Below are 27,237 nucleotides of genomic sequence, written 5' to 3'. Positions count from 1 at the left end.
AAGTAATATACTTGCCAAACTTTTCATATCAGAACCTCAGGGTGATGTGCCACAAAAATCTCAGACTTTGGAGTCAGATGGCTCTGAATTTGATTGATGTTCTTACTATCTTTGACATTTCAAAGTTACTTAACCACCCCATTTCCTCATCTCTAAAGTGGTGTTATAATGATGAAATGAGATCACACAGCTAAAATTCCCAAAACTGTGCCTAGAATACAGAGGTGATCAATAATAATAGTTATTATCAGTTTTAGAAAGTCAGCAGGACTACAATAAATATGGAACCCAAAATCCTGACAGATTTGGTCATTAAGGGCTCAGGGGCTTGCTAGATGTGAATAGAGGATGGTTTACCTTGAATTGGACCAACAGAGCAAAGGGACTGGCCTTTTTATGCGGCGAGGCTACTGCTGGTTCTGAATGATTGACATACAATTTGATGCTCAACTGCATTGTGTGAAGATAATACACCTGTTTCCCAAACTTTCAAAAAAATTCTGACATTGTTCATAATCACATCTTTTTGTAAATTTGGGGAAAGTCTAATGTATAAAAAAATTAAAAAAAAATAAATAAAAAAAAAAAAAAGAAAGAAAGTCTAATCTGGGAAAGTCTTTGGTCCACAATTTCTTGGGATTAAAATGATTATTTCTTCCATTTTTGAGGATTCTAAACATTTTGGTCATGTGTGTATGTGTATGTTTCTTCCTTTAGCCTTTCTTCAAGAACTCATTTCTGTTCTTTTATTATTGTGTTGTTAGCCTGAAGAATTCAGTCCTAACCATGTCCTGGTTAGGAGCAGAGGCTAGTTCAGACTGATTTGGCTTCTGTCCTCACTCTGCCACTTAGTTATTACTTGATCTGTTCAGTACTAAATTACCTCACCTGGAAAATAAAGCATAATAATGCCTACTCCCACCAGATTGTTGTAAGGATTAAATAAGATATTGACTATAAAGCTCTGAGACCATCATCGTCAGTACAGGTCAAGTATCCCTTATTCCAAATACTTAAAAACAGATTTCAGTTTTTGTTTTTTTTTTTTTTTTCAGATTTGGGGATATTTGCATATTCATAGTGAAATAAGTCTGGGATTAATTTCAAGTCTAGGCCCGAAATCTGTTTCATATCCACCTTATACATGTAGCCTGAAGGTACATTTTAAATACTTTTGTGAAATAATGTTAATAATTTTGTGCAGGAAACAAAGTCTAACGATGTGGAAGTTTTCACTCGTGGTACACATCAGTGCTTAAGAAGTTCGAGATTATGAGGCATTTTGAGATTTTGGATTTTTGGATTTATGAGCAACATTGTTATCATTCTTGGTATCTTCCAACTCCTCTCATCTCAAAGTAAAGAGCTCTTTGTAAGATTAGCAGTTCTTTACCACACAAAAATGATTCGTTAATAATTAATGTTTGAAAAGTAGTTAAATCTATAGCACCAAACTGAGTCTTAACTGCACTGAAGAAATTGGAGAAGAGTTTCAAATTGTAAGCTCATCCTGTTCAGTATGAGGACATATTGAAATTAAGCATGAGGCATGAGGTATGAGGCATGAGACAAAAAAAACTTCTGTTAACATAAGTAGATGATTATTGTCATCATTTCTATTTTCCTGAGTAGTATTAATAAAACACAAAGGACTTTCTGGAGATTATCTACAAATGTGTTCTCCCAGAGGCAGTATGATGTCGGTGTGCTGTTGGTAAGGGGCTGTATTACCTAATCCCTGCTCTGTACTTCAGTGTCCTTTCTCCTATAGGAGGTAGTTCTTCTTGAGGAGTAGAGAGTGGTTGGAAATATGTGTGGGAAATTGTTTTGTGTGGGATATTGTTGCTGTCACAATGGGTACAGGTGGATGGTAGCCATCTTCCAAGATGGCACCCAATGAGCCTTACCTGCTGGTATTCATGCCCTCTTGTAGTCCCCCCTGTGTCGGATCAGAGCTTGTCTATGTGGCTAATAAAATGCAGCAGAACTGAAGTTATGCCACGTCTGAGATAAGGTTCTAAAAGACATCTCAGCTTCTGTTTTGGTCTTCCTGTCACACTCTCTTGGCTTACTCGCTCTGTGGAAAGCCTTGCCATGAGTAAATCATGAGAGGCCCATGTGGTGAGGAATGCAGTTTCCTGCAAACAAGTTATAAAAGCAGGTGAGCCGGGCAGCAGATCCTTCCATCCTAGTCAAGTAGGCGCAGCTGACATGTTGAGTGTGGGCTTGGACTTGGGAGAGACCCTGAGCCTCATTCACTCAACTAAGCCACTCCCGATTCCTGGCCAACAGAAACTGTGAGATAAAAAATGTGTACCGTCTTAAGATGCTAAGTTTGGAGTTACTTGTTATGTAACCAAAGCAAGGTGCACCTGGTTTTTAATAAAGCAGAGTCAGGGATGTCAGATTTCTTGCAGTATGAGGGACAGCCCAGCACAATGCAGATTTTGTTCCTTCTCCAATGCCAACGGTCTCTCCTGATACTGGCATGAACCCTCCCAGTTTAAACGTTTTATGACTTTTGTTTGTAGATTAAAAGCAAAAGCTCAAAAAGGTAATCATAAGTTGCTGTGTGATTCAATCTAAATTTAAATGCAGGTATCCAATGACCCAAAGATTCTTTATTGAATCTTTCAAAAATTCTGGTAGGCATTCAAAAAATTATGCTTGAGGATGTCTCTTTCTTCTTTTTTTGCAATGCCAGTATACTTCAAAGAAATGAAATGTTCACTAAAGAGAATAGTGAAATAAATATGGTATATCCAGAATATTATGCAACTCCTAAAAATGAAGTTATTTTATATGTAATGGCACAAAATAAGCTTAAATTTTTTTGTTCTGTTTATTTATGTATGACATTAGAATGTATTTTGACATATTATACATGGAGAATAACTTCCCATTCTTATGATCAACATGAGCTTTCAACTCATTGTTAAATGAAAATCTAAATTACATAATAATATAAATGATAAACCATTTGGATTTTTAAAAAATAATATACTGTTCCAGGTGTTGTGACTCATGCCCATAATCTCAGCTACTCAGAAGGTTGAGACAGGAGGATTGCAAGTTCAAAGGCATCCCGGGCAACTTATTGAGACCCTGTCTCAAAATTTAAAAACTGTGTGTGGGGGTTGGGTGGGGGAGAGGTGCTGTGGATGTGTAGCTCAGTGATAGAGCAAATCTGGATTCAATCTCCAGGACCACCTAAAATGAAATAAACAAACCACCCACCAAACTTCAGGACTCTGTGTGTGTGTGTGTGTGCGTGTGTGTGTGTCTGTGTGTCTGTGTGTATGAAATGCATAGAAATAGATACAGAATGATTCATACCAAACACTTAACAGTGGATTCCTATGGGGAAAGAATCTGTTAAGTGGAACCTTGACTTTTCATTCTCTATATCACTACACTATGATTTTTTGTTATACAATAAGCATTACTTTTATGAGTACAAAATGTTATAAGTTATTATATTCAGTGACCTTGATAATGTCCTATGTCCTTTGGTACCACTGAAGTTGCCATGGCCTTACTTAACATGCAAAGGTGGGAATAAATGGCATGTGGTTTGAGTAAGACAGAGTTAACTGTAATCCCAGTGACTTGGGAGGCTGAGGCAGGAAGATTGTGAGTTCAAAGCCAGCCTCAGCAAAAGCAAGGTACTAAGCAACTCAGTGAGACCTTGTCTCTAAATAAAATACAAAATAGGGCTGGGGCTGTGACTCTGTGGTGGAGTGCCCCAAATTCAATCCCTGATACCCTTCCTCCCAAAAAGAGTTAAGAAGTGAAGCCAGGACACTGTGGGGGAAGAGGACAGCGTGGCAGAAATGGGGACATGAGTGTGAAGCATATTTCATGCCTGGTCCTCAGCCCCTGGGTCTGGTGAGCCCTATGCTCCAAAACAGAGACCCACCACTGGCTGACCAGGAAAGTTTAGAACCAGCTTCCACTCCAGAGACGGAACTGGAGGCACCTTGCCCAGAGGCCCTCAGTCTCTCTTTGGTTCCTCTCAAATGAGAGCTGTGATTCTGCAAGCTGCCCTCCGTCATTCTCAGTTTTAAAGTGAGGACAATGATTTCAAGTGTGAAGTAGGTTTTTAAACTGGTTTGCCTGAAGCGTTCTCATTTCCTTACTCAAAGTACCTCTCTCCCTGTTCATTGGCTGCAGTTTTACCTGGGGTCTTTGTCAGATAAAACGTGGTAACAGGAGAGGCTTCATTCATTATTGACCAACATGAGCTTAGAGTTACGTGCCCGAATTCCAGAAGTGTACCAACTATGGAGATGAAAATGAGAGCAATAAATGATACTAAGGAAACTGAAAGTTCTGGTTTATGTATGAAGATAAAGCAATAAACAGTACAGACATCTCAAATAAGATCCAAACAGGAGAGAAAGACAGAGAGGGAGGGTCTGTATGTTTTTAAAGAGTTGGTTCATTACTTGGAAAAAATAAAATTTCATATTTGGGGTATGTGGAAACTCAAACTATTCCCAAGATGCCTTTGTGCTTTGGGTTTGTTACAAACAACACTTGTTCAGGATTTGTAGCGCCTATGAGACTGCTGTCTTCCCACAATCCACAAACATCCGATTTAGAACAGGAAATGTACATTCAATGAATGACTAGGTCAGAAACACAATCCATAAAAGAATAGGAAAGTCTTATTTTTTTTTCTTTTGTGAAGCATTAAATCGCTGGAAGGAAGCCAGGGAAGTTACGCATCTAACCCTCCTGTTTCTGGCTGAACAATGCTTCAATCATTGATAGTTGTTAATCGAATTGTTCTGACTCTTAGATACTGTTGTTTGGTTTTTCTGGTGAACTAATTTTAATGTGTTCATATTTCCACAAGGAAAAGAAATACAGTACTTTTACATTGATTGTAAATCTATTGGAATTTTATTAAAATTAAGTGAAAAATATCCTTGATATCATTTATCTGAACATTAGTTTGGCTCCTGTTATGTTGCATTTTATTTAAGAAATGTCTACCCAGGTGAGTCAAGGCAAAGAAGGGATCTTTGGTTTCCCTCACGTTTCCTGGAATGCAGTTGAATGTTCGTTCACCATACCTCTCTGAGTCTTGGGCTCCTCACCCGTGCGTTAAAAACATTTACACGTGCGTGTATGTCACTGTGGATATAAAGGGATTGAAAAATGTTAGCCACTTGGTTTTCAACTTAATTTATGGGGTTGAATGTTTTTCATAAAAACATTCTTACAAATTTGTACGTATAAGAAAGCATATGGACCCTCATTAGAAACGTGAAGAGGAGATGCTAACAGCTGACTGGATACGTGCTTCTTAGATGCAGGGTACAGATCTGAGGTGGAGAGAAAAAAATTGGGAGTGACCAGCCTCTCCATGGGAGGGAAGCCAGTAGTGTGGACTAGGTCCCACAGGGAGAATGGAGAACTGGGCAGATGAAGACCATCGGGGCTGGACTCATGCTCGTCCTAGTTATTTAAAGCAGAGAACTTTAAACTTTAAAGTTCTTTAAACTGGGGTAAAGTACTCCCAGGACTGCATGAAGATTCTCTGAGGGATACGCAAGCATGGATGGTTCAAGGAACTCCATTACTAGATCCTCAGCTTCCATTTGTAATTTCCTGCAATTGCTCTGCCTGACCATGTGATTGTGATGGGGTGGGAATGCTGCCTTCTTTCTTATCCTGCCCCAATGCTCTTTTTTACTTTCTTCCTCTCCTCCTCCTCCTCCTCCTCCTCCTCCTCCTCCTCCTCCTCTTTCTTCTTTTTTGGTAATCCAGGTGCACTTTACCACTAAGTTACATCCTTAGCCTTTTTCATTTTTTTCTTTTGAGACAGGGTTTCGCTAAGTTGCTGAGGCTGGTCTCGAACTTGCCATCCTCCTGCCTCAGCCTCCCGAATCTCTGGGATTACAGGAATGCACCACCGCACCTGGTCCAGTTGCCTTTCTTAGACTTTCCAGAACAAGGCATATCCTTCAAAGCACCATGTTACATTATCCTGGAGGGTTAAAACCCTCTGGTGTTTCCAAGGAAGAGACAGTCAGGAATATTGGGATTGGTTCTGAGACAGCAACTGACGTCATTGACTGTGTAACAGACCCTCTGCCGGGGTCTTCAACTTTGTGCTAAAAAAATCAAAGTCAGGCCTTACTGGAGAGTCAGCTGTTAAATCTTACAAGTAGTTTGTGATTATAGATCACTCTGTAGGTTTTGGCGTAACTCTGAAAGAGTTGAAAGAATGGAGAGATGTTGCCCCCCCAAAACCAAAACCTTCATTTCCCATCCATTTGTTTATGTGGATTGGGTGACTCAGGGTTTATATCAATAAAAATGAAAAATAGGGACAGAACTGACACTGAACTCGGTCTCATTCTCCCAGCAAGTAGTATTTACCAACAGATAACTAAACTTACATAGATCTATTTATATCTATATCTTTATGTATCTCTAGCCCCATCAGATAAGAGATGCATTTCCAATAAAATTTTATTTTTATTGACTGAACTAGAATGACAGAAAGCAGATCCATGGTATCCTGGGACTAGAGACCAGGCTAGGGATCACCTGTGTAGAGGCAGGAGGGAACTTTGGGGGTTGAGGAAGTTTGATCTTGATTGTGATGTCAGTTACAAAAATGAGCCCAAATTCCCAAACTTATCAAAATATACACTTAAAATGGATGAATTTTGAATCTTAATTATCCTCAAAAAAGCTGAGGGGAAGCTTTGTTGTCCTATTTAATAATTATATATCAAATTTATAAAATTTCTAAATATTATAATATTTGATCCATTGTATACAAATGATTATAATAAAAATACAATCCAGAAGAAATCTTTAACACTTAGAGCTATGCAAAATTTAATTAATACCTATTTTTCCAGAGAAGTAAGATAATGACAAATAAAAGACTCTCAAGTTTAAAATAGGTGAAATTAGTGTTAAATTCTGTGGGGAAGGAAATATGATATCAAAAGATGAAAGAAGTCATATGAAATGCCAACTGTTAAAAAAGAGCTTATTCAAGCATTTTTAAATATGGATGATACCGGGTTATAACAAATCACCATGCTATTTTTAGAACCCATTAGATCGATTTAAAAGAATGATATAATGGTTGTATTTTAAAATATTGATACTTGCAATACACTAGAAAATTCATTCTTTGAAACCATTTAGATTTTGGGTAGAAATTTTTAGGTGTCCTCTTAAACATGTACGAGGAGAATGCATAGTTTTCAAAATGCTTCTAGGAATAAAGTAGAAAACAAGACCATTGTTTTAGGGATGGGCAGAGCGAATAGGACCAAGAAAGAATATCCAAGAGAAAGAATGGATGTTCATAAAATTCAGAGGAGACTTGAGAAGAGGGGAAATTGTAAACCTCAGAGAGATTCAGAAAGGTGAGGAAGGACTATGAGAGACTCTGTTTTATTTATGGGTTGAATGTGTTGATGACAGATGTTTTCACCTTTCTCCTCTCTTAGCATGTCCTGTGAGTTTGGAGACCAAGGAGTCCCTTTCCCGCCAGGGTCGAAAAAGAGCCAAGTTTTTTGAGAGCAGAGGAAGAACTCCAAGACTTTTTGTAAAGTCTGGAGTGTAATAGTGATAAGTGTCCTAAAGGATAGGGAATGAATCAAGATGGATGGGCAGATTCCTTCTTACATTCCCCTGGCTAGGCGGTAAGCACAGTGTCTATCCACAGACACCAAACCTTATAGCCTAGGCAGTGACAGGCTTAAAACAGAAGCAGAGGAGTCACTGGCCCCAGGGGACGCCTATGGATGTAGGAGAAGCATGTCACTCCAGACTTTCAGGAACCAGAGATTGCACCAGCAATGTCCTGTGCTGTCTAAAATGCTCTTGACCCTTGCATAAGGCAGGGCCTGGAAAGGAACCCCAATAATGGCCAAGACTGGACTTCCTCCCCAGAGGGAAAGTAAACTCAGAAACAGATGAATTATTTGAGAAACATAAAAATTTAACATTTCTTAGAATCTGCATGCTATTGTATATTAAAATTCACTCCATAAGGACTGAAACCTGTTAGGTTGAATTAAACAGCTGGGAGGTCATAGGTGGTTTCAGTAGGGTGTGGGGTATGATCTAGATTGTATGGTATGAGGAATGAGTGGGAGATGAGGAAGTGCAGGAAATACATGTGGACTCCTATTTCAAGAAACTTGGCAATGGATGGATGGTGTAGTGGAGACTTCAGCTGGGGCTGCTTACAGCAGCCTTGCGACATACGTCTTTGATGGCTATCATTCTCCTGGTCTGGCTTTTTTGAACATCTTTTTGTTCCTTTGGATTTATAAAGGTAACTGTAAGGTAGACAAACTGCTGCCACAGATGGATCCCCAGATCTCCATGGTTTCAACACCACATGAAAAAGTTTCATTTCTCATGAAGTAAAATCCAAGTGGGACTTCCTACTCAGTGATCATGCTTATTAGGAGAGATACAGGGGTCCAAGCCTTTCCATCCATGACTTCTCCCATACTTGGTTGCTGTTTTTTTTTTTTTTTTTTTTTGCGGTGCAGGGAATTGAACCCGGGGCCTTGTGCTTGCAAGGCAAGCACTCTACCAACTGAGCTACAACCCCAGCCCCTTGGTTGCTGTTTTTTAAAAATATTTTTTTGGATGTTAATAGACCTTTATGTTATTCATTTATTTATATGCCGTGCTAAGGATCAAACCCAGCGCCTCACGCATGCTAGGCAAGTGCTCCACCAGTGAGCCACAACCCCAGCCCCTTGGCTGCTATTTTAGTCAGTCGTTTTCACTGCCGTGATGAAAGTACCCAACCAGAACTGCAGAGGAGGAAAGGTCTATTTAGGGGCTCATGGTTTCAGGGGTCTCAGTTCATAGATAGCAGGCTCTATTCCTCGGGGCTCAAGGTGAGGTGGGACCTCATGGTGGAAGAGTGCAGCAGAGGAAACCAGCTCACATCATGATCAGGAAGGAGAGAGAGAGAGAGAGAGAGAGGGAGAGAGAGAGAGAGAGAGAGGGAGAACGAGAGAGAGAGAGGGAGAGAGAGGGAGAGACTTCATTTGCCAAACCCCCCAGTGCCCTCCTCCTACAGTTGCACCCCTACCAATCTTCGGTTACCACTCAGTTAATCCCGTCAGGTGATTAATTCACTGCTTGGGTTAAGGCTGTCACGACCCAATCGTTTCCCTTCTGAATCCTCTTGCATTGTCTCACGCATGAGCCTTTGGGGGACACCTCACATCCAAACCATAACAGCTGCCAAAGTTGCTCTGGAGAGTTATAGAGATGTGAGATATATGTATGGGCTGGGGCTGGAAGTGGTGACCATCACTTTGAACAGAACTTGGTTACATGACCACACATAACTGCAAAGGGCTGGAAATGTAGTGCAGCCGTGTGCCCGAGGGGACAGGAAATGGGTTTGGAGAACGCATAGCTAGTCTTGGCCACATTATTCTACCCACTTGCTATAGCAACCCAGTTACACTGTATTCCAGTCGCTCAGGACCCCACCCTTGGTTTGGACTGATGTCTTGATTGTATTACTGCTCAGCTTCCTCTTCTAACAATTTCCTGCCTTTTTTTTTTTTTTTTTTTATTGTAAGCAAATGGGATACATGTTGTTTCTCTGTTTGTACGTGGCGTAAAGGCATACCATTTGTGTAATCATAAATTTACATAGAGCAATGTTGTTTGATTCATTCTGTTATTTTTTCCCTTCCCCCCACCCCTCCCACCCCTCTTTACCCTCTATACAGTAGTTCCTTCCTCCATACTTGCCCCCCTCCCTAACCCTAACTCTAACCCTTCCCTCCCCCCCATTATGTGTCATCCTCCACTTATCAGCGATATCATTCGTCCTTTGGCTTTTTGAGATTGGCCTATCTCACTTAGCATGATATTCTCCAATTTCATCCATTTGCCTGCAAATGTCATAATTTTATCATTCTTTATGGCTGAGTAATATTCCATTGTATATATATACCACAGTTTCTTTATCCACTCATCAATTGAAGGGCATCTAGGTTGGTTCCACAGTCTGGCTATTGTGAATTGAGAGGCTATGAACATTGATGTGGCTGTATCTCTGTAGTATGCAGATTTTAAGTCCTTTGGGTATAGGCCAAGGAGTGGGATAGCTGGGTCAAATGGTGGTTCCATTCCAAGTTTTCTAAGGAATCTCCACACTGCTTTCCATAGTGGCTGCACTAATTTGCAGCCCCACCAGCAGTGTATGAGTGTACCTTTCTCCCCACATCCTCGCCAACACCTGTTGTTGCTCGTATTCTTGATAATCGCCATTCTAATTGGGGTGAGATGGACAATTTCCTGCTTGATACGTTCAAGTCGGGGTTTTTGTAGAGACTGCCAGGCATAATCCCTGCTTATGAAACAGATCACAACCCACTGAATTCTTAGTTGGGCACCACCAGAGGAGAGGGCTTAGGAGGTTAGGCAGATGGCAGGCAGTAAGACTGCTCCCCCATGAATCATTTTCCTTTTTAACTCTTCCCTTATAGTTCTTCACTGTGATGACCCTTGTCACCATGATGGCCCTGGGACATTTTCTGTTAATAATCTACAACCAATGTAAACAAAACATCTTTTCACACAGCAGAGAAAGAATAGCACTAAAAATAAACGATCAAGCTATAAAGGAGAACAAGTGGAAATTAACAGAGGTGTCATGTGTAAACCAGAGACCACAGGACTACTCCCTACCTGCTGTCTCTTTTTCAAGTGCTGCCCTTTGTGACCAGCATATGAACTATTGAGTTTGGCCTGACTTGAGTCACTCTTCTGGACTTTGATATCTGACCCTGGGTTTCAGTGTTGAATCAGCTTGGCTTACTGAGGCACCATTGGGTTGGCTTTGGTGTCCTGTGTTTTGGAATGCACAGATTGACCCTGGGCCTTGGTGTTTCTGAGTGCATATCTGATTATAATGGTTTCAATCTGGACCATTCTTCTGGCTTTACACACTGAGCCTGCACCACAGCTAGACTTAACAGGATCTTCAATCCTGCTTGTCCTATTTCCAGGTCACTGTTTTGATAGGTGTCTATGCTACAGCAAGACCCACCCCCCAGTGCCCTCTCCTGTACTTTTAGTTCCCTGGAGACCAGGTTCTTTCTTGGGTAATTACTAGACCAGTGACTGACCTCATGCTTCAGATGAGCTTAGTTTCTCCAATCCAAGGGTGTGGAATTATGCAACCTTTTCATAGCACACAAAACTTGTGCTTACCCCCTCAAAAAAATCATGCTTAACCTAAGATTTAGCAAGTCCTCAAGAGACCCAGAAAAGACCAAGGAAAATGTCTTAATAAAAAGGAGAATTGAGAATTGAATAATATTTGATGGTTCAAGGACAGTGGTTTTTTTGGATGAAATGTTTGTGTTCCTGCCCAAATTGATATGTTGAAACTCTAACCCCCAAGGTGATAGCATTGGGAAGTGAGAACTTAGGGAGGCAATTAGGCCACCAGCCTATGGGCCACCAGCTCTCATGAATGGAAAGCCGGAGAGTTCTTTCTACTCTTTTTTCCATGGGAGGACACAGCAAGAAGCAGCTGTTTGCAGCCTGGAAGAGTATCTTCCCCAGAACCCAGTGATACTGGCACCCTGATCTTGTTTGCAGACTCCATACTGTGAGAAATGAATTCCTGGTGTTTGTGTCATCCAGTCCTTGGTGACTTGTTATCTCTGCCCAAATTGACTGGGAGTGTGGATTCTTAATGTACACCAGTATCATCAGTCAAATTGTCTCTGGTTCAGCTCTCATGGATTCTTGCTTGGACCCTAAAAAGAAGGAACCCCAATTAAAAGCATCAATAAAAGAAAGGTTTTACAAAATCTCCATGGTCCTTGAGAACCTAGGAACATTCAAGGAGCAGAATGACCTCAGGAAGTTGGTTCAGGAAGTGAGACACCAGGAGGAGGATAGTGGGTATCAGGCTGGAGCTGAAAGACAGTTGGAGGGACAATTTGAGAAGGGCTAGAGGTTCTAAAATTCTGAGTGATGTAGCTTGTGGAAATAAAAGGAGCTCATGCTGTACACACAGGCACACATTCACACTCACACACAGGATTTTTGTTGGTTTGGTTGAGGAATGGGGCAGCAGAATGTTGTTCTAGAAGATTTTTTTCTCAGCATTAGCTAAGCCAGAACAAAATTCTGAAGTATCATCAGATTTCATCTTAGTTTAAGCAAGATGACAATTAACAGTAAATAGACAATTTGAATTAGAACATGACCAAGGTGTGAGAATTTCTTGCTAAAAATAGTTTTCTATGAAAAAAATGTAATAAGTGATCCAAATGTATATAGACTTTTTAACTTCTGAATGGGAAGGGGGAAAGAGAGAGAGAGAAAAAGAAAGAGTTCCATTAAAAAATCCCAAGGTAGGGCTGGGGTTGTGGCTCAGTGGTAGAATACTTGCCTAGCACATGTAAGGCATTTGGTTCGCTCCTGAGTACCACATAAAAATAAAGAAATAAAATAAAAGTATTGTGTCTATCTACATCTGAAAAAAAAATCCCAAAGTAGAGCACTTGCTTAGCATACACAGGCCCTGGGTTTGATACCCAGCACTTAAAAAAAAAAAAAAAAAAAATAATTAAGATAATGTCCATATAAGTTTAAAAAAACCCAACTTATATGTAGAAATTTATAATGAAAAGTGAATTCTCTAATCTGTTTCTCTTCTTGCTTTTGCTCTTCTGGAGTCAAGCATCTTTGACCATTCCTGGTGTTTTTTCCACATAGTTCTAAATGATTATTTCTTGATTTATCAGCATTGGGCACTAGGCATTGACTTCCTTATGTAATAGCCAAGTGTTTAATTTAAGAATATCATCTGCTCCCCTTCCTCTTTCTTGTGTAAAGAAAAATCCTCAGTTCCTCCCTTAATTTTCATTTCCAAATGAAAAACAAAAAGATACTAAAACCTCCATTTTTTTGTTTCATAAAAAGAATCTTCCAGTTCCTTACTGTGGCAGATGAAAACAGTACCTCTCCTTTTTTCTTTAGAATGCATTACCCCTTTCTCCTTTCTAGCTCTGTCAGCTGCATTCTTATTCTTCCTTCGTGAAAGCTAATATTTAAATTCTGGTTATGTTAACTATAGTTAACGGCTTTATGATTTGTCCATAGATTGATTATAAAAGTTGATAATCAATATGCAGTAAAAATTTTTGCTGGCCAGTACTTTATTGTTTCTCCTATATTTGTGGTATTTGCAACCAAATCCTAGTTCTTCTACTCGGGGGGAACATTGTGGGGGGCCTCTGGCCTAGGCAGCACCAATCTCGTGCAGTATTATGATGTTTTACTTTGGGAGTAACTAATGCAAAGAATCACAGACGTTGAGAATTTCCAGGGCAGCTGAGGTGGTAGCAATGACATCCAGTTTGGGAACAGGGAGGGGCCTGGTGGTGCCAGTAGTGGCAGCCAGCGTGCAATGTCAGGGGTTGTGTAGCATGAACTACATCATCTACTTCTTGGCGGTGGTGGCAACCGTGGTGTCCACTAAGGCTGGACAGCCTTAGTATGGCGTCTTCAGTGACTTTTAGTACATTCATTTTCTGTTCAAACCAGTGAGGGTTGATTTTTGTTGTTCCCTATTAAGTCTTGTTGAAGAATCGTATTATTATGGTTGTGTAAGTTTCATTCACTTTCCTAAGAAAGCAAATGGGAAAAAATTCTTTATTCTGACCCTATATTTGATTGATAGTTTCACTATGTATAGAATTCTAGAAAGTGATGGCTACTACTCACAAACCCATGTTCTTCTTTTCCTAGGCTCACAGTTAAACTCTATTTCCCAGCCTCCTGTCCAGTAAGGAATGGCTGTGTGACTGAATTCCTGTCAATGAAATATGGCAAAAACCACTTCCAGGCCTGGTCTACAAAAACCTCCTACAGAGAACTCTCCATTTTCTCCAGCCCACCACCAGGCTTGTTGTAGAAGACCATGGTAAACTTGAAGCTCCCTGTAAAAGGCAGGATCCCAAACTGATAAGCCTACGTACTTTCCCAGCAGTCCTTCAGTTTTGACCTTTTGGATTTTCAAATAAGAAACAAATCCCAAAATTTTCAAAGCAAACAGCATAGTACAATCACAGGTCATTCCCAACCCACAAAGAAAAGTAGAAATCTTCCCAAAGAATGAAAAAGTCTGTTAGGCACAAAAAGTGTTGATAAACTTCCTAATCACATTGGAGGAGACCTAGAAGTTAGTACCAGAAGCTGGAACATTCACAAGTATGTGAAAACCAAACAACACAATCTTGAACAAAGAGTGGGTTAAAAAAGAAATCACAAAAAAAAAAAATTAGAAAATATCTTGAGACAAATGAAAAACACCTTCAGCAGAACTAAGATTATGGGATGCTGCAAAGTCATACCAAGAAGGCAACTTATAGCTGTAAACTACATTTAAAAAAATAATGATCTCATGCCAATCACTGACCTTTATACCTAAAGGAACTAGAAAAAGAAAAACAAACTAAACTCAAAGCTAGCAGAAGGAAAGAAAGAATAAGGATGAGAGCAGAGGTAGAGAACAAAGAACACTCCATCTCATCCCATGGGATTGTATCACCATAAGATATTCTGAGAGAGACTTCATCCACAGACCTTAAACTATTGCATATTGTTATAATTCTATTCTATTACTAGTTGTTGTTAATCTCTTTTGTGCCTAATTTATAAATTAAACATCTTTATGGATATGCATGGAAAAAAACAGTCTATATGGGGTTTGATACCATCTACAGTTTCAAGCATCCATGAAGGGTCTTGGAATGTGTCCTTTGTGGAGAAGAGCGGTCTATTGTAACTAACAAAAAAATTGAGTCAATAGTCAAAAATACCAAGACCATTCAACAGGGAAAGGACAATCTTTTCAACAAATTATGCTGGGAAAACTAGAAACAGAAAGTGGGATGGTGGCTGCCAAGGGCTGGGTGAGAGGGAATGGCGAGTGTTTTGAAGGGTATAAAATTTCAGTTTTGCAAAATGAAAAGTTTTGTGGAGCTTGGTTGCACAACAAGTTGAAGTATATGAGAGAATCATAGACTTTATAATGGTTAGAATGGTGAAGTAGACACGATACAATTAGTGGTCACTCTACATTTCCTTACACACGTCAAATCTATGGATTTGCCTATTCTGAATATTTCATATAAATGAAACTGTATTGGATGTGATTTTTTGTGTATGGCTTCTTTAATTAGCATCCTGGTTTAGATTCATCCACGTCGAGCATATATGAGTACGTCATTCTCTTTTATGCTTAAACATTCCATTGTATGGATATATCAAATCTTGTTTCTTGATTCATCAGTTGATGGACATTTGGGTTGTTTCCAGGTTTGGGCTATAATTAATAATGCTGTGGTACATAGTCATGTACAAATTTTTGTGTGGACACTTGTTCTCTGTCCTTTTCGGCAAATACCTGGGAGTGGAATAGCTGGGTCAGATGGTAAGTCTATTCTTAACTTTTTTGAGAAACTGACAGACTATTTTCCAAAGTAGTTGTACCATTTTACATTCCCACCAGCAATGCATAAAAATTCCAATGTACCCACATCCTTGCTAACACTGATTATTTTCAGCATTCTTTAAAAAATTGTTTTGTTGGGCTGGGGAGATAGCTCAGTTGGTAGAGTGCTTGCCTTGCAAGCACAAGGCCCTGGGTTCAATCCCCAGCACTGTTTAAAAAAAAAAAATTGTTTTGTACATGGTTTTGATTTGCATTTCTCTAATGACTTATGATGTTGAGCATCTTTGCATGTGCTTATTAGCCATCTGTACATCTTATTGAAGAAATGTCTATTATGGTCCTTTGCTCAGTTTGTAATGGTCTCTTTTTTTAAAAAAAAAATGTCTTTTTATTACTGAATTTTAAGAATTATTTATTTATTATATTATATTGATTTATGATATTGCTCAAATCTTCCATTTCATTGTTTATCTGTCTAGTTGCTCAATCATTATGGAAAATGAAGTAGTGAAGTCTCTGAATATTATCGTTGCATTATCTATTTCCTCTTTAAGTTCCGACAGTTTTTGTATCATGTATTTTGGGACTCTGTTATTCAGAGAATATGTGTTTATAATGACTATTTCTTCTTAAAAGATGAAAGAACTGGCCCATTTATTATTATCAAATGTCTTTCTTTGCTACTAGCAACACTTTTCGTCTTAAAGTCTATTTTGTACAGCATTAGTATAGTCATTCCAGCTCTCTTCTCTTTTGGTTATTGTTTGTATGGTATGTGGTTTCCTTCTTTTTACTTTCAACCTATTTGTGTCTTTGAATCTAAAATGTGTCTCCTATAGATAGTAAGGATTCATATGTTTCTATTCAGTCTATCAATCTATGTTGCCTTTTATAAAAAATATTTTTAGTTGTAGATGAACTTTATTTTATTTAATTATATGTGGTGCTGAGAATCAAACCCAGTGCCTCACACATGCTGGGCAAGTGGTCTACCACTGAGCTACAACCCCAGCCCCCTATGTTGCCTTTTAATTGGAATGTTTAATTCATTTATGTTTAATGTACTTAATGGTCAGGTAAGATACACATCTGTCTTTTTATTCCTTTCTTTTTCCTCTTTTCCTTTAGTACTTCCTTATCTTGTGTTTGATAACAATTTTCCAGTGTACAATTTAAATCCCCTTGTCATTTCCTTTGTTCTGATGGTGTTTTTGTAGTGCTGGAGATTGACCCCAGGGCCTTGCACACACTAGGTAAGCACTCTACTACTGAGCCACATTCTCAGCTTTGTCACTTTTTTTTTTACTATGCATATTTTAGCTATTTTCTTGGTGCTTTCTCCAGTGATTAAAAGTTCATTTTAATTTATAACAGTGTAGTTCTGGTTATTACCAAATTAATTCTAATAGTATACAATACTATGTAGTTCTATTCCTTTCCCCCTTCCTTGTGCTGTAATAATCATACAAATTACATCTTTCTTCACTGCATTCCTCTCAACACAGATTTAAAATGATTGCTTTAAGGAGTTGATTTAAAATTGTAAGGGAGAGGGCTGGGGTCGTGGCTCAGTGGTGGAGGGCTTGCCTCATATGTGTGAGGTGCTGGGTTCGATCCTCGGCAACACATAAAAATAAATAAAGGAAATAAAGGCATCCTTAACTAAAAAAATATTTTAAAAATTGTAGGGGAGAAAAATGAATTAAAAACAGAAGACATTTATATCACCTGTATATTTAACCACTTCAGTTGTTTGTTGATGTTCTTTATTCTTTTCATGTGGTCTTGGATTACTGTCTAGTACCCTTTCATTTCAATCTTTCTTTAGTATTTATTGAAGTTCAGATCAGCTACAGACAAATTCAGTTTTTGTTTATCTAGGGATATCTTGATTTCTTCTTCATTTTTGAAGGATGGTTTTCTAGATAGTGTTCTCGGTTGAAATTTTTCTGTCAGCACTTTGTATATGTTACCCCATTGCCATTTTCTTTCATGGTTACGAATGAGAAATAAACTGTTGATCTTATTGAGGATCCTTTATTTGTGACAAGTCACTTCCCTCTTACTGCTTTTAAAAGTATCTCTTTGTCTTTCAACAGTTTGATTACGTAGTCTCTTGATGTGGATTTCTTTGAATTAATCATCCTTGGGGATTCCTGGCAGATAACTTTTTAGATATGAAGATAAATGGTTTTCATCCCATTTGGGAAGGTTTTGACTATTTTTTTAAAGTATTCTTTTTTCTCCTTTGTCCCTCTCTTCTGTGACTTATAATATTAAATATGTCTGTATCTTCAATGTTATCCCACAGGGCTTTGAGGCTATAAACAAGTTCAATTTTCTTCATTCCTTTATCTTTTGGTTCCTCAGACTGTATAATCTCAATTGATCTGCTTAAAGTTTGCCAACTTTTTTCTTTTCACCTGATCAAATTTACCTTGGAGTCCCTCAATTTTTCATTTCTATTACTATAGTTTCAATTCCAGAATTCAATTCCAGAAAACTTCTGTTTTCCCTTTTAATTAATATTCTCTATTTGGTGAGACATTATTCTCATGTTTTACTTTAGTTCTTTATCTATGGTTTCCTTTACTTTGTTGAACATACTTGAAATAACTGATTTCATATTATTGTCTAGTAAAGTCAATGAATGTTCTTCCTCAGAAACAGTTTTCATTGATAATTTTTTCCTTGTACATGGGTGATAATTTTTGCCTCTTGGCATACCATATATATATATATAAATAATATAATCCCAGTGGTTCAGGAGTCTGAGGCAGGAGGATTGCAGGTTCAAAGCCAGCCACGGCAACTTAGTGAGGCCCTAAGTAACTCAGTGAGACTCTGTCTCTAAATAAAATATAATAAAGGGCTAGGAATGTAGCTCAATGTCTAAGGACACCTGGATTCAATCCCCGGTACCAAAAGAGAGAAGAAAGAAAGAGAGAGAGAGAAAGAGAGAGAGAGAGAAGGAAGGATTGTACTTTTACATGTTATAATGTGGCAACTTGGGAAATCATATTCTTCCCCTCTCAAGGGTTTATTGGTGCTACTTATTGTTGTTATTAATTTGTTTAGTGACATTTCCAAACTAATTCCAAAAAGCCTGTATTGTTCATTGCAAGTGGCCACCAGAGTCACTGATCAGTTAGCTTAGTGATTAGCTAATGATCAGACAGAGACATCTTTAGATGCTTGGAATGAATAAGTCTTCCCATCTTTGCCAAGGAATGCTGTTTGTGAATAGGGGCACACCTTTAACACTGGTCAGGCAGTTGACTCTTCTCTTTAGTATTCACTTCCTTATGCTAAGCCTCTAGGTCAGCCAGAAGTGATTGCGTAGGGCCTTCTCCGGTCTTTCTTGAACATACACACAGTCCTATGCATGCATATAAACTTTTAGTTGCCCAGGACGTGTTCAAAGCCTCTATGGACATCTCCTCAAGCTTTTCCTTTTGAGTTTTCTATTTGGCCTATTGTTTGCATCCTCCACTTCAGGTAGCAGTAAAGTTAAATGATTCTCTCTAAAGTTTTTTGACAAATGACTTTGGGGGAAAAAGGTTTTCTCTCTAGCTTAGCTGGAATCAGGTCAAATAAAAACAGTTTTGCAAGTGGGGTCATCCAGGGAACCACCAGGAAGGTCAAATAAAGACAAATCTCTGGTGATGTGGCTTTGAACAAGTTCCAGCCCTATTCTTTCCCCTCTAGTGGCTTCCAGGCTGCTGGTTTTCACTGTGATTGGGGATCATTGACTTTTAAGACTACCACAGAGCTGGAGAGAGGGTATCACAATAGGAAAAGTTAAGACACTGCAAGGCTCTTTTTTCTTATCACAGTCCAGCAATTTTTTAAAAAAAATAAACACTCCCCAAACTGCTGTAAATCTTTAACTTCCATAGTTCTAAAAATGTTGATTCTGACACTTTTTTTTTTTTTTGCCAATTCTCCCAGTGCCTTTTTGAAGGGGAGAATCCTCTATCATTCCTGTTGATGTTGCTCTGTGCTTATTTTTATTAGCCTCAATATCTGTTTTAGTCAGCTTTTTCACTGCTGTGACTAAAGGATCTGACCAGAACAATTGTAGAGGGGGAAAAGTTTCTTTGGGGGCTCACAGTTTCAGAGGTCTCAATCCACAGACAACAGGCTCCATTCCTCGGGGCTCCAGGTGAGGCTGAACGTCTTGGTGGAAGAGTGTGGCAGAGGGAACCAGCTCACTTGGTGATCAGGAAGCAGAGAGAGACTCCACTTGCCAGATACAAATAAATGCCCCCAAACCATGCCCCAATTCCCACCTCCTCCAGCCACACCCTACCACTTCAGTTACCACTCAGTTAATACCATCAGGTGATTAATTCACTGATTGGGTTAAGACTTTTACAACCCCATCATTTCTCCTCTGAACTTTCTTGCGTTGTCTCACATGTGAGCTTTTGGGAGACACCACATCTAAACCGTAACAATATTCTTAGAATGAAGGAGTCAAATATTACTTGGAACTGTTATAGACTGCATCTAGGATTTAATTTACTCATTTATATATTTACACATCACTTAGCAGAAAGTTGTTGGACTCCTGATATTTATCCAGGCTTCCCATGAGGTATTAGAGATGCCCTGGTGAACACGGCAGATACAGTCCTGGTCGCAATAGAGCTCACATTCCAGGTGGGGGAAAATGGGTGGGGTGGGGTGGGGTGATGAGGCTAGGGTGAGAAACATGTAATAGAAAGTAAGAATTCAGCTGGGCACAGTGGGGCACATCTATAATCCCAGAGGTTTGGGAGGCTGAACCAGGAGGATTGAGAGTTCAAAGCCAGCCTCAGCAATGGTGAGGCGCTAAGCAACTCAGTGAGACCCTGTCTCTAAGTAAAATACAAAAAAATAGGGTTGGGGGTGTGTTTCAGTGGGAGTATCCCTGAGTTCAATCCCCAGTAACCCACTCCCCCTACCAAAAAAAAAGAAAAAAATAAGAATTCAGTGTAAGTGCTGTGGTATGTAAATATGATGGTTCCTGACTTCTGCTGGTTTGATTTAAAGATTTTTTTTCAACTTTACAATGGTATTAATTGATGCACATTCAGTAGAACCTGTACTTTGTGTTTTGAATTTTGATCTTTTCCCAACTAGCAGTATGTGATATGATTCTCTCATAATGTTGGACAGTGATAGCAAATCACACTTGCCGTCAGTCACATACACTCTACAAGTGTATGTGGTCACACTGAAGTACAGTTCAGAGCAAAGGCACATCATGTGGGACAGCTTCAGGGTCTTACCTCAAGAAAGAGTATGTCTCCCTGGCCTGCAAGCATTAAGAGCTGATCTTCAGTGAGCTGCAGAGGGGGAATTACTTTCTCAGGTTTTCCATCGAAGTGTGACATTGTCTTGGAAGGAGCTCATGGGCAAGGGGAGTAATAAATGTGGCTTTTCATGTAGAGCTAGATCAGGTGGAAATGAAGGAACTTGGATGCTGCAGGAAGTTTCTTGGGGTAAGAGTTTAGATATTGTAAGCAAGAGAGTGGACTAGGGTCTTTGAGTCCTGGGAGTAGCTACTTAGAAAAGTTATCAGAGGGGCTGAGGCTGTAGCTCAGTAGCAGAGTGCTTGCCTAGCACCTGTGAGACTCAGGGTTCCATCCTCAGCAGCACCACATAAAAATTAATAAATAGGGCTGGGGAGATAGCTCAGTCGGTAGAGTGCTTGCCTTGCAAGCACAAGGCCCTGGGTTCGATCCCCAGCACCACAAAAAAATAGAATAATAAAATAAATAAATAAATCATGGATAACAAAAAACATCAGGGAGGAGATTAAAAAATAAATAAAGTAAAAGTTTAAAAAAAAAACTGTGATCAGAGCTGGGCACAGTGGCACACATTTATAATCCCAGTTGCTCTGGAGGCTGAGGCAGGAGGATTGCAAGTTCAAAGCCAGCCTCAGCAATTTAGTGAGACCCCATGCAACTCAGTGAGACCATGTCTCTAAATAAAATTGAAAAAGGGATTGAGGATATGGCTCAGTGGTTAAGTGCCCCTGGGTTCAATCCCTGGCACCAAAACAAACAAACAAACAAAACAATAAAAGTGATCAGAGCACCATGCTTAGAAAACAACTATGTTCAGTGACAACAGTTTGTTCATGTATTCTTTATCATCTGACCCTAAACCATGACAGAACATCAAACAAATCTAAATTGAGGGATCTTTCCACAAAATAACAAGCCCGAACTTTTCGAAATGTCAATGTCATAAAAGATAAAGAAAGGCCAAGGTACTATTTTAGATTCAAAAGACTAAAGAGACACAACCGCTAGATGCATTGTATAATTATGAATTGAATCCCGAGGTACAGAAATTTTCTCTAAGAGGCATGATTGGGGCAATTGACAAAATTTGAATATGAACTACATGTTCAATTGCACAGTAAGTTTCTTGATTTTGATACTTGTCCTGTGGTTATGTTCCGGCATCTGTACGTGTTTATGTATTGGAGGATAAAGTAACATGATGTTCACAGATTGCTCTCAAGGGTTCAGGAGACATAGAGAGATAGTCAGGGACAGCTAATGTGGTAAAATGCTAACAATGGTGAATTTGGGTGAAGGGTCTATAAGCGTTCTTTGTGCTTTATTTTCTTTTCTGCAATTTTTCTTTAAGTTTTAAATTATATAAAAACAAAATGTTTAAAAAATCTTTAGAGAGGACCTACTATGTGCCAAATGTTGCTCTAAAGACTTGAGATAAAAAACCACTTTGATGTCAGCGTTCCAGTATCCCTACTGGACAGAATAAATGAAATAAGTAAAATATATTTGTACTGGATGGTGATTAAGTGAAATCGAGGGAAATGAAGAGTAAGAGAACGAGAAATTCCAGACTGAGACGTTAGCAGTTTTGAATAAGCGGCAGGCTAGACATCTCTTTTTGTATGACTTTCTCAACCTCATCTGGCTCCTATTCCAGTTATGTGCAGACTCTGACCAACTTGATACAGATGGGACCTGCTCTTACTCCTTGCTCTTGTCTTCTATCTCAGGTCCTCTGCAGATGACAGTGCGCTTCTGTGTTCTCAGTGCCCAGGAAAGTGAGGACACAGAGGTGCAGCTCATTGCATGCCCCTCTGGGATTAATTTTTTAAAGTTATTTATTTTTATTTTTTACAGACAGCACTTTTGTATTCATTGTACACAAATGGGGTACATCATTTCGTTTCTATGGTTGTGCACGATGTAGATTCATACCATTGGTGTAATCATACATGTACATAGGGTATCTGGGATTAATTTTTGAACAATGTGGGACAGGAGCTGATGGATACATACTTCTTCTTTTTTTCCTCCCATCCCCCTATAAATGGAGACGTATTCATAAAGACTTCTCTATTGGTCCTGTAGAGCTGAGTGACGGTTGCCCTACTTCTTCAGGCAACTTTGTGTTGGCTTTCCCATCTTCCTTACTTAGCTCCTCATCCCCTGCCCTTCTGAGGCCCAGTAAAGTTCACCCCCATCACCCTTTGTCTCAGATTCTGTTTTCTGGAGAACCTAAGCTACGTGAATGGGTAGGTAAGGGTTCAAGGAGAAGGTATCTCTGAATTGGAAATTTATTAGATGACATAGGTTTTGTTATTTCATCTCTCTCCTCATTGTTGAGGAAAATGAGTCTTGGGGAGATGATGGAATTTCTCTAAGATTCCCCAGTGTAGAAGGAGCCCTTGAGTCTGATTTCTGCTTATTCTCTGAGACTTCACACTCTGCCTCTTCAATCCCATTGCATTTTTAAAGTTCCAATGTCCAATGTCAATAGTGTTGGGGGCTGTGCCATGTTGGCGGAGCCGGTATGGTGCCTGATCACATCGGCAGTGAGGAGGTTAATTGACATAAGCACACTCAGGTGATTTTCTCGTCCACGCACACAATGTATGCACATGTGTTCTCGAGCACTAATTGCCTGCTCGGAGCATCTCGCCTAATCTTTGCGTAAGAGGCGTGGCCCTGCTCTCTGTGTCCTGGAGGTGATATAAGCGTAGGCGGAGCGAGACAGACACAGCAGCCATTAGCAGAAGAAAAAAGCAGTAGCAGAAGACACAGTGCGCGGCAGTAGCCAGAGAAGACATGCCACAGCAGCCATTAGCAAAAAAGCCAGAAGAAAGAACACGGCAGCGAGTAGGGGCAGCGGCGGAAGGCAGATCGCGGAACGGAGAACTGAGACGCATCACTAGGGCACCTTGGGTGGACGTACCCTTAGTTCACAGGATGCAGGACTTTAAGGCGTAGCAAGTTTCTCTCTTAAGCAAGGTCTCTCTTCTTCTAAGCTCTAAGAAAAGCCTGTCCTTCTTTCAAAATCTCTCTTAAGCAAAGTCTCTGTCTCTGATAAGCAAAGTCTCTCTCTCCTCTCAAAGCAAGTAAACCTCATTTCCTCTATCCTCTATAAACAAACAAGCAAGAAAGCAGTGCACTAAAGAGAAAGATAAAAGTGCCTCAGTTTCCACTCCACCACCCATAAGACCAGTGCAAGTTGTTGCTGCAGGCGGTGACAAATATTCATGGATTTTGTACCGCAAGGAGCCAGCGACAAATAGGAACCTAAGAAGAGAATTTTTGTCAATGTAGGGATCCCAGTGTTAGGGGAGATTAATAATGAAGTGTAGGGCTGGGGTTGTGACTCAGTGGTACAGTGCTTGCCTAGCATGTGTGAAGCACTGGGTTCAATTCTCAGCACTACATATACATAAATAAAATAAAGGTCCATCAACAACTAATAAAATATTTAAAAAAGTCATGATGTGTAATGATAGTAAGAATCTTATTGAATCTGTCAGGATGGGCTAGATTTTATAATGACAAACAAATCTCAAATTTCAGAGGCTAAGAAGATTTAGTCCTTGCTCATGTTATGTTTCAGGACATGTCATTTTGGGACAATTGGGGGTTTCTGCTCCACATTGTGTTATAATCAGGGCTGATGGAACAGCCATCATCTGAAGAATACCTGGATGTTTTGGCAGCAAGCAAGCCAGCCTTGGATAGTCTCACACCAGTGATTCAGTGTTCTGCACAGAAGTAACATAAGCCACATTCTGTTCACAACAGAACAGTCAGGATGACCCCTCCCAACCAAGGGAGTCAACATGCCATTCCACAAGAGGTCTGGGAGGAAGAAAGCCAGAAGTTTATTGGACAGCACTGATCACTATCACACCTACCAAGAAAACCCCAAGGGGAAATGTAACTCCGTGACAGAAGCAAGTTCTCTATGGTCTGTGCCTTGTCCTCATCTAGAGGTGAAGGGAACAGCAACCCTTAGATTTGTGCATGTGTGTGCACATATACACACACACTTTTTAATACCTGCTTATTTTAAAAACTATAGCCCATATGTTTTCCTTAAATACATTTTAAGATTATTTTTTAAGGAATGATAGCTGTTACTCCAAGATTAAAAACACAGGCTTCAACACTGCTGAGATACATATTGACATTCCTTTTATCTCAACATCATTGTCTTATTAATAATTTTATTTGTATATGCACCATTTATTCTAAAGACCCAGTTTATACATCGTGTGAAGAAGATCACAATGTCAAAGGTTACCTCTTAGCTTTATTATATTATCAATGATAATTTTAAGTCTGTGTATCAGGGCAAACTTTGTTACATTCTAGTCCACTGATATAATAGAAATGAAAAGAGGGTTTCCATATTTATTGACTTCTTTGTCCTAGGTTTTACAACACTGAAAAAGGTTGATCTTAACATTCTTTTTGGAAAGAGTATTTTTAACTATTTTTTGAGAAATGACTTGATGCTGGTATCACACATATATCTGAAACTAGTCATTCTTCAACTGGACTGCATCTTCCCAAATTATTGACAATAATGTCACATTGGAGTCTTTATTGGAGAGCGTTGACAGCAGCTTTTGCTTCTTCCTGGCAGCCCAGTCTGCCACTTTATCACAGAAGAAAATCAAATTGCTCTGCACAGCTTGCTCAAAACTTTTTTAGTTGCCCCTCAGTACTGTTTTTTTTTTTTTTCCCTCCTCTTATTTGGAACTGAATTATTGCATAGTTTATCTTGGTATCTTCCAGATAGCAAAGTAAATAGATGATAGATAATTACCACAGCTGTCTTTTATTTTTCCACATTAAAAATACTCTTTCACAGTGTTAGGTACTATGGGTCCTCCATAAATTCTATGAAATAATACCAGTGATCATATAATACATACTAATGCCCCTCTGGAGCCTCTTCTTGCCAGATGGTGGAAATATAAACATATAATGTGTTGCATAATCTGAAAAGACCACTAATAGGCAGGAGACACCTGTTTTGAGTTTTTGCTGGAGAACAACAGGGATTAGGTTATTAAAATAAAGGATGATTAGCCCAAAGTTATCCTGGATTGGGAAAGGATGGTCATCTTGCTCTAAGTTTAATTGTTCATTTATTCAGTCAGCTATTTATTGAGTTTCCTTCCTTCCTTCCTTCCTTCCTTCCTTCCTTCCTTCCTTCCTTCCTTCCTTCCTTCCTTCCTTCCTTCCTTCCTTCCTTCCTTCCTTCCTTCCTTCCTTCCTTCCTTCCTTCCTTCCTTCCTTTCCTTTGGTACCAGGGATTGAACTCAGGGATACTCAACTACTGAGTCACATCCCTGGCCCTTTTTATGTTTTTTAAAAATTTTGACACAGGGTCTCTCTATGTTTCTTAGGGCCTTGCTAAGTTGCTGAGACTGGCTTTGAACTTGCAAGCCTCTTGCCTCAGCCTCCTGAGCTGCTGAGATTACAGGCATGTGCTACCATGCTGGGCTTATTTATGGAGTTCTTACCATGGACTTTATTTTGAAGCTCTGAATGGGCTGCTAAATGACACGGTTGGATACAAATGTTACAAAAATCATACTGCTAACAGAGTGAGGTGCAGCTATTCATGATAGAATGAAGAACAGTTTGGAGAGGGAGAGAGAGAGAGGGAGAGAGAGAGAGAGAGAAGGAGAGAGAGAGAGAGGAAAGATTTGTAGCAATCCAAATGAGAAGTGAAGAGAGATTGAATTCAAACAGTGGAGTTGGGATTGATAGGAAGGAATAGCTTCAAAGCTATCTGGAAATGGTGTCTACCACTGTTGACTTGTTGGACATGGGGACAGATGAGAGAGAGGTACTCCAGAGGGTGGATAGCATGGGCAACCTGGTGAGTGGCAGTGACGTTTCACTGAGAGGATGAATACCTAAGAAATATGGGGTGTGTGTGTGATCAAGTTAGTATGGAAGGCATCACTGAGCCGGAGACAATGAATGAATCATTTGGATCCGAAGGTCAGCTGAAAGTTTCATCTATGTAGCACATTTTTATTGCATGTCTGGGCTGTGGCACCAACTGTGGCAACCGGATGGTTCCGTACAGTCGTAGTTAAAGCCATGGTGTGGAGAAGATCAAATTAGAACTGGGTGGGATGAGAAGAACCGCATCCATCTTCAGCCTCTCCTGCTCCTGGATGCTTTGGTCAGTGGGGAAATTAGCTCTCCTGTTCTACTTCCCACTTGGACAAGCCTTCGCTGCACCCTCAGCTCCTCCCTCTGCCTTTCCCCATTCATCCCTCCCCAACTTGTCTTTTCCTCTCTATCATGACTGCCCTTGCTAATCACCAGTAATTTCATTATTGACGTGTTAGGAACACTTCCATTTTCTGTCCTCAAAGGACCAGGATGGGCAGTGTTTCCTTAGGTCCTTCCTGCTTCTTCCTG

This window comes from Sciurus vulgaris (genome assembly GCF_902686455.1).
Source record: "Sciurus vulgaris genome assembly, chromosome: 12".
NCBI lineage: Eukaryota > Metazoa > Chordata > Mammalia > Rodentia > Sciuridae > Sciurus > Sciurus vulgaris.
The sequence above is the reverse complement of the archived record's forward strand: the minus strand, read 5'-3'. Positions refer to the sequence as shown.